Below are 15,627 nucleotides of genomic sequence, written 5' to 3'. Positions count from 1 at the left end.
TCTAAATCTTATCAATACATCACCTGTAACAAGTCATGTTGATAGTATTTACCTCTGATAGGATGTGATGAAAATGGCACTTTACATCTCTGGTCTTCCTCTTTGAAACACATAACTCCAGTCTAATGAGAAAAATATTGGAAAATATTTTGAAGAATAAGGGGCATTCTATAAAATACCTCACCAATACTCCTCAATGCTGTCAAGATCATCAAAGACAAGGTAAATCTGAGAAGCTGTCACAGTTCAGAGGACCCTAAGGAGACACGACAACTAAATGATATTATCCTGGATTGGTTCTTGGAACAGAAAAATCACATTGACTTAAAAAGATAAAGAAATTTGAATCAAATATAGACTTTAATTAGTAATGTATCAATATTAGCTCATTAACTATATAAAATGTACCATGTAAGATGTAAATGTAAGATGTTAATAATAGAGGAAACTGAGTTCAGGGTATATAGGACTTCTTCCATTGTATTCTTAATTTTTCCAAAAATCCAAAACTGGGCTAAAAATAAATTTTATTAAGAAATAAACACAAAAATTTCTATCAAAATACTTCCTCATTTAATAGAAATGCTAGTTTCTTTCCCAAACGATGTTGTAAATCTCATTATGCAAAGTAGTTTTGTTCACTTTAGGTTTGAGACAGTGTTTCCATCACACTGCACTGTTGTGCCATGCTATATTGCATACTCTCTTCTAAGGTGGCCCAGACATAGAGGTTGCACTTGATCTAAGGCAAGAGATAATTAGGAAGGTATCATAGTTACTACTTAGAAAAGCATGGTGGTAGAAGCTTTACTGGAAAAAAAGTTGTTCATAGAGCAGAAGCAGAACATAAGAGCAAGGTGAATTGCTCTTTCCTGTGAATATTTAGGAAAAGGAAGAGTGTAAAATATTGGGGAAATTTTAATTGGGGAGTATGTTAGAATATATGGCAGTTAGGAACAAAGAGAAAGATTCAAAAGGAAAAATGAGGAAAAGTTATCATTTCTACTTGCATTTCCCCTGCTTCTGCCTTCCTTAGATTTTGTACCAGAACCTACCAACAATTTGTTCTTACTGGGGAAGTTTGAACCTTCTACCAACTGAGACACTCCAGGCCTCAGCTTCACTGTTCACTTCCCTTAGATTTAAATCAGTTGCTCAACACAAAATCTAGTGGTTTTATCCTGATAACTATTGTTAATTCAATTAAATTATGCCAGTCTAGTATCCGTTTTGCTAGCTGAGTTCAGTAGTTTTATGTATTTTATCACTATTATTGTTTTACCATTATGCATGACTAATGCCAATATTGTAGCATTATAGTATATATATAACTGGACTTACTTTTCCCCATTATGCGACACAATTCTATCCCAAATCCATATTTGCTTATTAACCACAGCTTATTAAAGTTGATTAAATTGGCTGTGGTATTTTTTCACTCTCATAACTGCCAGCCAACTTCTCTCCACAGAACCAAGCTCTACTAGCATTCCCTGCTGAGATGTCTTGCTCCTCTGATTTGTTTTTTATGTATTAATTTACCTTATTAACCCTCTTTTTTTCCTTTATAGGCAGCTGGTAATTTAAACAATTTTGGTATTTTTTTCTAACTTTAAATTGGAATTGTGGATAAGTCATGCACTACTACTTTCTGATTATCACCACAAAATTCTCACCTTTACTCAAGTACGGGTGACATATAACAGTGTATTGTTATCAATACATTATTATTATTTTGATTAATGCATTTTCTAGAATAGACCAAATTTAGCAGAAAACATTTCCTAAATGCTATATTTTATCTAAACAATAAATCCTGTGCCTAGTTTAAAAATTCTAAATGTAATGTTCAAAATGGATGCTTCATTAAGGAACCAGAATTACTTAATTATTTAAATGGAATTTTCTACTGTGCTATGAATTTCAGGAAATTCTAACTAGGTAAACTAGGGAAGTTAAAATTAGTACTAGAAGAGAGTAAAACCCTGTTGTGATGGGAGGCTCAAATGGTTCAAGTGTCCCTTTTCTATCTTTTTGGAATATAAAAAGCAACTAAGTCTACGTATAGACGTCTGAGGCACATGGCCCTTCTGCTCACCAGATGCCTTGGCAGTGACAGCCCGTCTTATTCTAGACACAGGAGAATAATTTGTAGCTGGGGGGGAAAGTCATGGACTACAGTAAAGGCATGAACCCTAACTCTGTGAATGGGATTAAGTTTAAGAGTAATAAGTTGAAACCCAAGCAGACATCCTAAATAATATATAATATTTCCTGAATTCAAATGATATACAGACTAGAATAAGTTTCCTATACTCTACCATGGAAAGAAGTTAAAATATGTTATCTCACTCATTAATGCATCATTGATATCAAGGCCTTATTATTTCTACTTTCTTCACCTTCTCTCTTTTTGTTCTTGTTTAAGAATCTCTTGCAAACATCATTATTCTTTGTAACAACCAGATCTTTCTCTTGTTTTTGAACCAAGCAAAGAAAACTACAATGTTTCATTATGTCACAGTTTTCAAGTAATTTACTAAGGGGTGGTCAAGAAATCTTAGAAACTATCACCAAATTTTCTTTTTTTTTAAACTTTTTATTTTATATTGGAGTATAACTGATTAACAATGTTGTGATAGCTTCAGGTGTATGGCAGAGTGATTCAGTTCTACATTTTTCCATTTAGGTTGTTACATAATATTGAGCAGAGTCCCCAGTGCTGTGGAGTAGGTCCTTGTTGGTTATCCATTTTAAATATAGCAGAACTATCACCAACATTTTCGTCATCATAGTAATATCATTATGGGTCTTTAATAATTTTGAGTAATGAAGAATCTATTAAAATGACAGGATTTTTAAAAAATTACTAAACAGCAATTAATTGAATATTGAAAAAATGACAGTCACTTGTAAATTATAGAATAATAAAGATATCATACCTATCATATTTGTTAATTTTAATGTATTATTGAATATTATGTATTACAGAAGAGAAACATCCAATTCACACTTCCTTATATGTAAATATGCACACAATATATCCACCAATAAATTTATAGCATTATTTTCATTAGATTGTGTATTAGTGTTTACATTATTATGGCTATATGATATTTTACTTACAACTGAGCCTGTAGTATACCTGACTGTATTTTTTGTTTTTACGATAGTTATTGAAAATTGCTTCATTTATGTTGTTGTGTTCTCTTTGTGTTTCTTGCTAACTGAATCCTAAACTACCATCAATAGGATACATGCTCCCAATTTGTGAAAATATAAATGTCCTGGATCCCTTTGCATTGCTGGGGCTGGATGGGACATGCTCTAGGCCTGTCACACACCTCTCTTTCATTATTACCCTTGGAATTCATCCTCTGTAAATTCCTTATATGGAATTTACATTTTCCTTTTTTATTTGGTTCCACATTTTAGTGAAATGCTTTCTTCAGTGGCTTCCCCCACACAGGCATATTGTTCTGGGCTATGTTAATTATCTAAATTTATAGTTCATGGGTGATATTTTTGCATGTCAAATTTAGGAGGAAAACTATTTGCCACTAAAAATTTTGAAAACATTTGTTCAGACTACTGGGTTCACAAGAAGTTGGATGTTGTTCTAATTTCTGTTCTTTTTTTTTTTTTTTTTGCGGCATGCTGGCCTCTCACTGTTGTGGCCTCTCCCGTTGCGGAGCACAGGCTCCGGACGCGCAGACTCAACAGCCATGGCTCACGGGCCCAGCTGCTCCGCGGCACGTGGGATCCTCCCCGACCAGGGCACGAACCCGCGTCCCCTGCATCGGCAGGCGGACTCTCAACCACTGTGCCACCAGGGAAGCCCTAATTTCTGTTCTTTTTATGTGGACTTTTTTCCTCCTTTCTGAAGGCTTTTAGTATCTTTTCTTTGCCCCTTTTATTCTTTAATTTCACAATGGCTTGCCTTGGTGTGCATATTTTTTAAATGAAATATTTGAAATAGAAAGTCTTTTTCATCTGGAAACACTTATCCTTTGTTTCTAATAAATATTTAAACTTTTCTTTCTTCTATTTTTACTCTTCTTCCTTTCTGAAACTATGGTTTATGATGGATTTCATGAACTGATTAAAAATCTTATTCTTCCTATCTCATGTGTATGTGTGTGTGTGTGTATGTATGTATGTTTTAATTTCTGATCTTCATATTTCGAATTTGTTTCATTTTGTGTGCCATTCATTTCTTCTTTCATGGGTGTAATACATTTTCTCTCTAAGGATAATTGTCCTTCTCCTAAGAAATTGCCTAAGTTTCCTCCAGGTTCTGTTTGCTAGTCTCAGTCTTCCCTCTTATGGATGTTCCTCAAATGCTTGGTGATCCATTGATCATGGTATCCACAAAATGATTCAGGATTTCTTTGTGTCTGTTGATTTGACTTGGTGGCTAATAGGCTTTACTTCTTTACCACAGGACAACTGAATGAAATATTTATTTGGTTGACTCTGAACTTTTAAGTGTTCTTGTCTTTGTGCTCAGGCTGCTCAGATTAACCAGAGAAAAACATTTCATTTTCCTGTGTCTAGAATAACACTGGCTCTCACTGTCATGGCATCCAGTGAGGGGAAGGGCCATGTACCTCAGTCTTACATAGATAGACTTAGAGTTGCTTTTTTTTTCCTTTTCTTTTTTTTTTTTAAAGAAAGTATACCAAGTTTCTATCATGGTAAAGGAGGGACTACGAAGCCTTTAGATCTAAATATTTTTTCAAAAGACTTTTAGCTACTTCTGTTTTTGATCCACACTGACATCACTTTTTAAAATGTCTGATATTGTCCATCCTTTAGCCTTGCATATTTCCAGTTCTTCTGAAAACAGTTTTGTTTCCGTATTTTGCGTTTGTTAATTGCAGTTAGCATACATCATTCTGCCTTTCAGCTTTGAAAACTGGATTTCTGTCATATTTTTTTCCTTTTTCTTGCTCCCTGTGAGATTTCACCTGAAGAAAAAAATTCTTTTACACTTATTTACCAGTGTTTGAGGAAAGAACAGGGAAAATTACTCTGCTGTCTTGAATGTTAATTAGAAGTGCTATGCTATTTTTTTTTTAATGCATATAGATTAACATAGGAACAACCTTCCAAACTGACATACTTATTGTTTATTCTTTGGGGCATTTTTTTCTTACTTACCTCTTATTCTTTTTTTATACATTTTTTGCAGTAAAATTTATACATATTTATATGGTCTACATGTATTATTGTCAATATCTGAAAGTTTTACAAATGTTTTTTCTAAATAGCTTAGAATAATTCTTTTGAATATTATTCATAAATTACATGTATGAGCTTTTAGTATTGTAAGTAAACTTACTATATATCAGTACTTAGAATTTTCCATATTTCTGCTAATTTTTATTATATTCTTAAGGGAAAATATGTGTGAGTTTTTCTGAACAGCCTGGCCATTTGAGAAGCATTTATCACGAAAACTGTTTTGTCATTGTACCATTTGTTTCCTAGACAATCACAGAGCAACATATGTAATTATACCATTGAATTTTAAAGTGTTCATAAATATTGCCACCAAGTATTACTAACTAAATCTTATTTAATAAAATTCAGTGAGATTTGTGGATATGACTTATTTCCTCATCCACCATTTTACAGGAAAATTGCAACTATAAAGCCCTTTGTGTTGTGCAGCAGTCACACAGAAGAATTTCCCATACAGGATGCTTTACTCAGATACAAAATTGGTGCATTCAGAGGTATAAAGTAGGCTTCTTCAGAAAAATATTGTATTGTGTCCCCACTTATTAACTCAGATACTTGAAGTAAAGGAGGAAAAGAGACTAGTTCTACCTGTATATGGATACATTTATTATATAATAAGGTGGATTTGGGAATTCTTTGTCCTCCCCTTATTTTTCTACACTCTCAGATCATTTCTGTGAATTCCGTGTGCCAAAACACTACCTGAGCTCTAACTTCCAGCCCAAAAGCTACCAATTACACCTAGTCTTCCCTGAATAATTCAGCCGAAGGTCATCTCTTTCACTTTTGATTACACATAACAGTGTACTGCATTCATTTCATGGCATTCATTACAACAATATGTCCCTCAAAAGCACAGACAGAATGATACCACATTGTAGGGTATTTTATAAATAGGAATAAGAAAGAGGGAAAAAAACTGACACACATATATAACTACTTCTGTCCAATATTCTTCTGCTTTGTAGTAAATTACATATTTTCTATGGTTGTAAGTGCCCCTTCCTTGGGCTTTTTGGATTATACCACCAATGATTTTTGTTAGCTCACTATTGAGTTACAAATTAGTTTATAAATTACCATCCTAATCTACTTTTTGAACACATAGCAATATATTCATATTGAATAGAACAGATAGCTGAATTCGAAATAGAGGCATCATGTTTGTTGTAAGGAAAAATCTTGTTTTCCAGGTACTTTCTTTCTCTTGAAAATCAGCCACTGGAATTCTGCACATTTCCATTTTCAACTGATAAAAAATTGAAAACTCTTAATTTACTAAAGATCATTTTGCCGACTAGCATTGCTATTAAAACATTTGACTGACCAACTAATTCACCAATGAATTTATTTCTTTTAATTATTTTATTTTAATTTATCCTTTTTTATTTTGCTTTTATGACAGTATTTTAATGATCTCAACATGTCTCTGCCCAAGCTCTCCTCCCCATATTCATACATTGTAGGCAAAGTGGATTTTTCACTGCAGGATCAGGAGGAAGTGTGATGAGTCATTATAAATGGCTGCTCAGTGAAGCATTGAACTTAAAACTGCTGTGAAACATTTGTCTTTCTAAAATTTGACTCCAGATGTCTTCTTGCTTCTGATTGTCACCTCCTCTCAATTTATTTTGCCCCCTTTTTTATATTTCTGCTTCCCTCAACAATTCTTAAAACTACGTCATTATCAACAACAAAGATTCTTGCCCTATAGCAGAAATCTCTGGTCCCCCCAAAGCAATTTAATGTCTCTTTTTATATATTCAAAGACTCATAATTGTGTTCTACCTAATAACAGTGCATACTCTTCCTGGTCATATTTTAACCGTTGTTCCTCACAGGTCACTGTAAGTGAAGGACAAGATTACAGATTTATATTTTGCACGTGTATGAACTATGTCAATATCTTAGAACACTGAAGAGCATACAGTAGCTATTTCTTTAAAAAGCTACAAAATTACAGAAGAGTAGAGAAAATAATACAACAAACTTCTAAATCCAGTACCCAGTATATCAGTTTTTAACGTCTTACCATATTTTGCTCAAAATTTACTTTATGTATTATGCAAAATTTAAAAATCTGTATTGAAAATAAATCACAATACAAAAGAATGGGAATGATGTAGATGCAGAGTCTAAAGTTGAGCTGTTCAATTCAGTAGCCACTAGGCAAATGTTGCTATTTAAATTTGAATTAATTAACAGTATATACAATAAAAAAGTCAGTTCTTGGTAGTTAGTAGCAAGTAGCTAATGGCTATGGCATAGGACAACCCAGAATATGAACATTACAACCATCAAAGAAATATCTATTGGCAAAGATATTTCCAATAAAGCATAAATTACAGTTTTAATTTTAGATTATTATTTTTCTTCTACCCAAATACTGTGATAATGATAAATTACTGAATTATTAATAACTAAAATTTTGAATACTTACCATTTGAAAGACACTGTTTTACAAGAAAACTTTTATGTATCAGTTTATAAAATCCTAGTAACACAACGAAGTGGGTATTGATGTACAGAGAATGAACAGATTTATTATCACTTAATTACTGATAAGGAAATTGATGTACAGTAAAACTGAGTTAATTTCCCAAAATAAAGCAAGTTGCAAACCTGGAATTTGAGCCCAGATTTTCTTTCTTCTGAGACTTTCAACTTGATGATCGTTAATTAGCTTAAAATATCAAATTATATTTGAAGAGTTCAAAGAGAACAGACCTTGTGTGATTTTTTTTTTCCCTCTAAGGTGCAGGAATTTAAAGTTCATGAGATAATAAGCCATGGGATTCAGATAAACTCTGAGAAGGCTTTTTAGATATGATACTACAGTTGGCACTGAAATTACATTTATTTATAAGTAACCTACTTCCAAAAGAGATTTAGGAGGAAGTAAATGTTTTTTTTTAAATAGTGTTTTCAAGACCAAGAAGAGGTGTTGAAGTTTATCAAAAACTGAAAACTGTGAGATTTCTTCACTTGCCACAGTGTCATAAACACTGGTAGGATACCAGAGACTCCCGAGTAAGAGACAAGCAGAACTGCATACTGACATCAATTCCCCTTGTCCCCAAGGATCCATGGGCATGACGAGTAGTGGCCCAGAAGGAGGCTTTCCCAAGAGGATATTGTCTTAGGAGAGGAATTCCGGGCTTAGGAAACCCCCATCTTATACAGAGGCTGCTGGAAAACCTGCACAACTTTTGCTCGGGAGAAAGATATTATTTTTATTATCCTGGTCAGGAAACAAAAAATCTGCCCTTTGCCCAAGAGGGAGATACTATCTCTTTTTCCAGGGTTCTTTGCTCTACAGACATTTTTGAAAAGATAGTCCAAGAAAAAAGCTGTCACACAACACGTAGTGACACCGCAGAGAATTGTCCCCTGACAAAATCAACATAGTAGAGAACAGACTTTCCTCTGAACTCCACATATTTATAAATCAAATTCTCACCTGGCTCTCTCTATACCTAATGAAAGGAAGTCCAGCTATTTGTAAAAAGAAATAAACATTTTCCTGACCTTAAGCTATGAAAGTGTTGTGGTATGAGGAGCATTGTGTAATGGAAAATTAGGCAAAGGATTTAATCAAGTATTTAATTTACATTAATAAAATGAAACACATGTAGGTGTATTCCGTGTTTTTCCTCCATAAATCCAAAGGCATCATAGCAAAGAACAGGTTCATAAAACCAATTTTTGGTGAGTGTAAAAACTGATGCAAGATTTATTGTTGATAGGTGATTTGACTGAGCCTTTTAACTTTTTTACATCTTTAGAAAAATGCATTTCTCCTTAGCTTAATACATTTGAAGAAGTACATTTAAACAACTGATAATGTTCTTCCAAAATAATTAAAATCAATCATTTCTTGATGTCATGCCTTAAAATTGAATCCTGCTTTATAACCTTTATTTGCCTTGTTTTCTTTTCTTTGCCTTGTTTTAAAGGGTTTAATATACTACTCTGAATTAGTTCATATTATAAATCCTAAACATAATGATTTGGATGCACCCAAATGTTCTCTTGACAGGATAATATCCTTATTGTATTCTTGAGAAGTTTCATAGGGTTTTACTAGAAAAGCAACATTTTGGGGAGAAAAAATAATAACAGTAAAAAATAAAGTTCAGAAAAATTTCTGTAAGATATTTTGTTGTGCAAGTTAGACTTCTTGCTTCTTGTTATACATAAAGAATCCAGTTATGACAATGAATAAAATATTCTGACAAAATACAGCAGCAACTATTATATCACATGCAAAATTTAAACTTTCTATGTAACATGTTAAAATGCTTGAAATTAGAATTTCAGAGTTCTCAGATGCTATTATAATTTCCTGTTTTCTCGTTGTTTATGTAAACCATCTCCACGAGATAAGAATTTGAAATTAATCCAACTGAGTAAAGAGAGGAAATTCATATTTAAGAGCCATTTTAGCTATCATTCATCATTGTCTTGTAGCACATTTAACATGATTTTATTCCTTTCTAATTCCATTTAATTAAAAATATTTACAAGTACAACATTTCTAGGTCCAGGAATACAGGAAAAAACAACTCTGTAGCCAAAATAGATTTATCAGAATTTTCATTCTGAAATTCATCTAGTTGACCTATAGAACATATTGTATTAGCTTAGAGCCTTTTCTAGTAAAATCACAATTAATTTACAGTTCAATAACCAGTAGAGATTTTGTGAATAAATGTACTAACTACACACAGAAGCCTCAGTTCAGCAGCCTAGTGCATCATAAAAAATAATTTTTGTACACATTTTATCAAATAATATACATGAAAATATAAATATCTTGAGCAAATAGCCCTAAAATAATTTTTAATAAACAAAGAAACAGTGCTCTGGAAAATAGCTAAACCCTCAGGACATCTACTCGAAGGGAAACCATACACTTGCAGGTGATTAGGGTCTGATGGTAAAACTATACTACAACCAAGTTAAATAACCCAAGTTTATAATGATGTTTCTGAATATTTGAAACATATTCTGAATATTTAACTCCAAACCACAGTATATTTGATAAACGTTTTTGTAGATATCACCTTAGGCAATCCTCACAGTCATCCCTTCATGTGCATATTATAATACGTCCATTTCAGAAAAGAGGAAATGGAAACATTATAGTGGAGTGATTAAAGACATGAGTGCTGGGGCTGAAATACCAGGTCAAGATCAGCTTCACCATACGTTAGCTGTCACACTTGGCAAGGGTAAAATCTGTAGATTCTTTTCTCATCTGTAGCTGGAAGTGAACACATAATTAAACTCATAGAATCTGGAGGAGCTTTCAATTTTCTTAAAAAATGTATATGGTGCTTAAGGTTTGGCCCTTTACACAAAAAGTGTTTACTGATTGGTACTATTTGTTTTTATTATGCTACTGCTGTTGTTGGTGTTTTTGCCTTCACTGTTGTTATTCAGTGAGAGATTAAGCAAATTAAAGACAATTCAGCTACTATTTTGGAAAACAGGATATAAACTAAAGTTTATATATATATATACATATATATGTATTTTTTATATGGATTATCTGAATCAGGACTTGGCAACCTATAGTGCATCAGTCAAATCCTGTCCACCACTTATTTTATTTTATTTTTAAATATATATATTTTTTTATACAGCAGCTTCTTATTAGACATCCATTTTATACACATCAATGTATATATGTCAATCCCAATCTCCCAGTTCATACCACCCCCCACCCCCACCACTGTCCCCCCTTGGTGTCCATATGTATTTTCCCTACTTCTGTATCTCAATTTCTGCTCTGCAAACCAGTTCATCTGTACCATTTTCTAGATACCACATATATGCGTTAATATACGATATTTATTTTTCTCTTTCTGACTTACTTCACTCTGTATGACAGTCTGTAGATGCATCCACATCTCTACAAATGACCCCATTTCGTTCCTTTTTATGGCTGAGTAATATTCCATTTGTATATATGTACCACATTTCTTTATCCATTCCTCTGTTGATGGGCATGTAGGTTGCTTCCATGACCTGGCTATTGTAAATAGTGCTGCAGTGAACAATGGGGTGCATGTATCTTTTTGAATTGTGATTTTCTCTGGGTATATGCCCAGTAGTGGGATTGCTGGGTCATATGGTAATTCTATTGTTAGTTTTTTAAGGAACCTCCATACTGTTCTCCATAGTGGCTGTATCAATTTACATTCCCACCAACAGTGCAAGAAGGTTCCCTTTTCTCCACACCCTCTCCAGCATTTGTTGTTTGTAGATTTTCTGATGATGCCCATTCTAACTGGTGTGAGGTGATAGCTCATTGCAGTTTTGATTTTCATTTCTCTAATAATTAGTGATGTTGAGCAGATTTTCATGTGCCTTTTGGCCATCTTTATGTCTTCTTTGGAGAAGGTAGCAATTTTGATCTCAGACTTCTAGCCTCCAGAACTGTAAACAATGCATTTCTGGTGTTCAAGCCACCCAGTCTGTGGTACTTAGTTATGGCAGTGCTAGCAAGTGAATGTATAAGCACACATATACACAAAGGGATTTGTTACAGGGATCTGAGTTTATGCAATTTTGAGAGCTGGTTAAATAGTCTCTATAAGAGTATTAGGCTGTTGGGTTGTCATCTTAATTTTTCATGCTGAATGTTGAAACTGAAAAGCCACAGGGCAGTAACTGGAACTTCCACTGACAGGCTGAAATTATGGTAGCTGTCACTGCTTCCGACCTTTCTTCCTGGAGTTAAATTGTGTGTGTGTGTGTGTCTGTGTGTGCATGTGCGTGCGCGTGCGCTACGAAAGAGCTGCAGCTTCACTTCAAACCCTCCACATCCCCTCCAGAATTTTCTAGCAGACAACTCTAACCAAAAACATACAGGAAAGAGAGTTCTGGGGAATGTCGTTTAGCCCAGCAAGTTGACACATTATAAAACCATCACACATGTTGAGCAGCAAATAGTCTAAGATACTGTGAGGATGTCTGAAGTAGCTAAACTTGACCTGATAGAAATTTCCTGTATTAATGCCTAATAGAATAGTTATGAAAGCTGAGAGAGAGCTACACTACTCTCTCTGTGTAAATGTATTTCAATCCCCTTAGTAATGGCTTAGTCAAATCCATACCAATAACCTTACTTTTTATAACTGTCCCCTAAGAAATAACGCTTTTCCCCCAGTTGACTGGAGGAGTTAAGAATATTCCTGTTTCACTGCATTTTGTTTTCTTTCCTTCTATCCCCTACCCACCCATTATAAGATTGTATGCAACCTTGTCCAAGATCTTACTTTTCTCTTTTTTCCAGGTAAAATATTCAAACAACCAGTTGCACTAATTTCACGATAAATAATTGTTGGGGTTAATGATGTATGATTATGGCTTACCCCAGTCTAAAATCTATACCTACTTTTTACTTTTACAAACAGTGTTACCCATAATCTTTGGCTAGCTTCTGGATTATACATAATAGGTTATTTATAATCTATATACAGTAATAGGTTATTTATAAATATGTAATAAACTGCACTTTAGAAACCATTTCCCACCTCATTACATTGGTTACTTTGACTGTCCAGTAGCCTATCTCTTATGTTAAAAATTCAGGTGACTGAAAGTATGCTAGAATTATTTAACTTACTCCCAGGTGTTTCCTATCTGCAAATTAACTTCATTTTCAGCATCAATTTTTATAATATTTTCTTTTATAAAAATAAAGCCATCTCGTGACACTACTGGCTCTTTACTCACTTTTATTTGCTTGACTTTTGCTTGTGAGTGTATGTTGTATATTCTGTGACTATCTTTGATTCCCAGAGCAGAAACAGAAAGTATTTAGCTACCAGAAAATAACGCTGCATAAATATATATATGTATATACATATACATATATATATAAAACATTTAAAATAATACTTGCTATTTCTGAAATATGTAGCACACAGTGAATCAGCTCTATCAACTGTATTTCTTCACTTACATTTTACTGTTAACCCTTTTTCTTATAAAATATCTTAATTGTTTAGTCACACTGGAAAATGGTACAGGGGCTAAATTACAATGGAATCCAGGATATATCATTTTAATATCTGAAATGTAGGGTTATAAGAAATTCACACTCTTCAGAGGAGTCACAAAAGAAGATGCAAACTGGAGAATTTAGGACAGGATGATTAATACGGAAAATGAAATTTGCACCGCTTAGGAAATTGGAAGTGACAGCAGTTGACATTTTAGTATGTCTTGAAGACTGCTCAGAGATTTTTAACATCTTTACTCCAATTTTGTCAAATGCCAAAGTTATTTCAATCTATTGAGTTCAACATAAACTTATTTTTTAATTTATTTCCATTTTTATTAATTTATACCTCTTTTTTCCAGTGTTCTTGTTGATATTTATTTCCAAACATAGGTGTTAGTCAATTTACATTTAATTTATTGAGTTTAGAGTTTAGGATGTTCCCATTTTGTAACTGGAAAGAAGAATATTAAAAAAACAAAAAATCCTCTTGATGACAGTAGGAGGCTAATCTTAGCATCCTACTTGGAAAATATATTAAAGTCTTAAAAATTAAATTACAGTTTTAAAGCAGTTGAGTGGTTTGTCTATTATATGAGTATGCCATAGGGCTGGGGGACAGACAGATCTCTCAATATGCCATTTATTAGCTCTGATGATCCTGATCTTTTTGAGCTTTAGTTTTGTGATCTGTAAAAAGAGGATAATATTTGTCTTTCAGGTTGGTTGGTGGATTAGAGAAAATATATGCAAAATATCTTGGAGTACCTAGTTCCTAGTAGGCATTCAAAATGTTCGTTGTGGATGATATTATATTATTGATGAACTAATTAATCTATGATTGGATTATAATAGAATATCTATTCTCATATATTATTCTGATATAACTAACATAATTTATACTTCTTCTATGATCATGCAAAGTAAGGCATCTTCTGTGGGATGCAATATCACATCTAAAAAGTTTGTCTGATGTTAAACCTCTTTCCTATTGTCCTGCCACCATGGCATGGCAGCAGCTGTTCTTAGTCACGATTCTGTATAACTCTAAAATGCTTCGTATGTGTTAATTCATTGCTTAGTGAAGGTAGCACAATTGTGTCCATCCTAACACTCCCACTGATTAGTTTATTACAATCCCAACAGAGAACATCATAGACTTGAAAAGAGAAATTATTTTTTAAGATATTCCTCAGGTATGGGCATTTATTATCTACTTAGTCACTTCTAGGAAGTAAGAGGCACTCAGCCTAATTGGCTCATCATATTTTCTGGACCGTTCTAGTTATTAGAAAAATATTTCTTATATTGAACAGAAATTCAACTATAACTACTATCCGTTAGTCATACTCCTGCTCATTGCAGCAGTGTAAAACAGATTTACATCTTCCTCCACATGACAGATATGAGTGGAATTTTTCTGTGCCTGAAAATCAAGTTCAAATTCTTTGGCATGCTCTGTACTTTTCTCTAATGTACTCACCAGCTACTTCTTCCCTGCATACCACATTTCAGCAACAGCAAGTGACAAGCTGTTTCTTGTCTCCATGTTTGCACATACTCTTTCTAAGGAATATTGGAAAGTATTTAAAACCTGTATTACCTCAAGTGTTCCTGAAGTGACAACTTCGTGCTGTCTATTGAGTAACTCTTAAAATGGCATCATTTCTTCCTCGGTTAAACCCTATTTATAATGAATGATTCAGGCTTCCTGTTCTGTGACACTTAAAATGTTCTGTATTGAAACATCAACTCAGTTTGTTTGTGTTAAGAAGAATATTCTGGAAGAACAAGGTAACTGTAGGCATATTTGAACATGAAGAGGGTTGGACAAAGTTTGGAGCAAAAATGTACTGTCTGAGGGGAGCAGGTTCATGTGGTATGCTACGAAAAAGAATTCAAAGGCATAGCCATAGATAAGAAATAGTAAAATAAAGAAATATGTATTAAATAGTTTGGGGGAGGCAGAAAAACCTCAGCACTCAGCAGTTTACTGTGTAGCATCTAATGATCCTTGATTAGTTTCTAAAGATAAGTGACTGAATTTGATATTTATCATGTGTACATATTTCTTTCATTTCATTTCTGTTACTTTACTCCTTTATTTCTAAATATAGTTGACCCTTGAACAATTTGGGGGTCAGGAGTGCTGACCCTCCATGCACTTGAAATTCTGAGTCGAATTTTTTGTTTGTTTGTTTGTTTGTTGTTGTTTTTTTTGCGGTACGCGGGCCTCTCACTGTTGTGGCCTCTCCCGTTGTGGAGCACAGGCTCCGGACGCGCAGGCTCAGCGGCCATGGCTCACGGGCCTACCGCTCCGCGGCACGTGGGATCTTCCCGGACCGGGGCACGAACCCATGTCCCCT

The sequence above is a fragment of the Hyperoodon ampullatus genome (genome assembly GCF_949752795.1).
Source record: "Hyperoodon ampullatus genome assembly, chromosome: 2".
NCBI lineage: Eukaryota > Metazoa > Chordata > Mammalia > Artiodactyla > Ziphiidae > Hyperoodon > Hyperoodon ampullatus.
Note: the sequence above shows the minus strand (reverse complement) of the source record.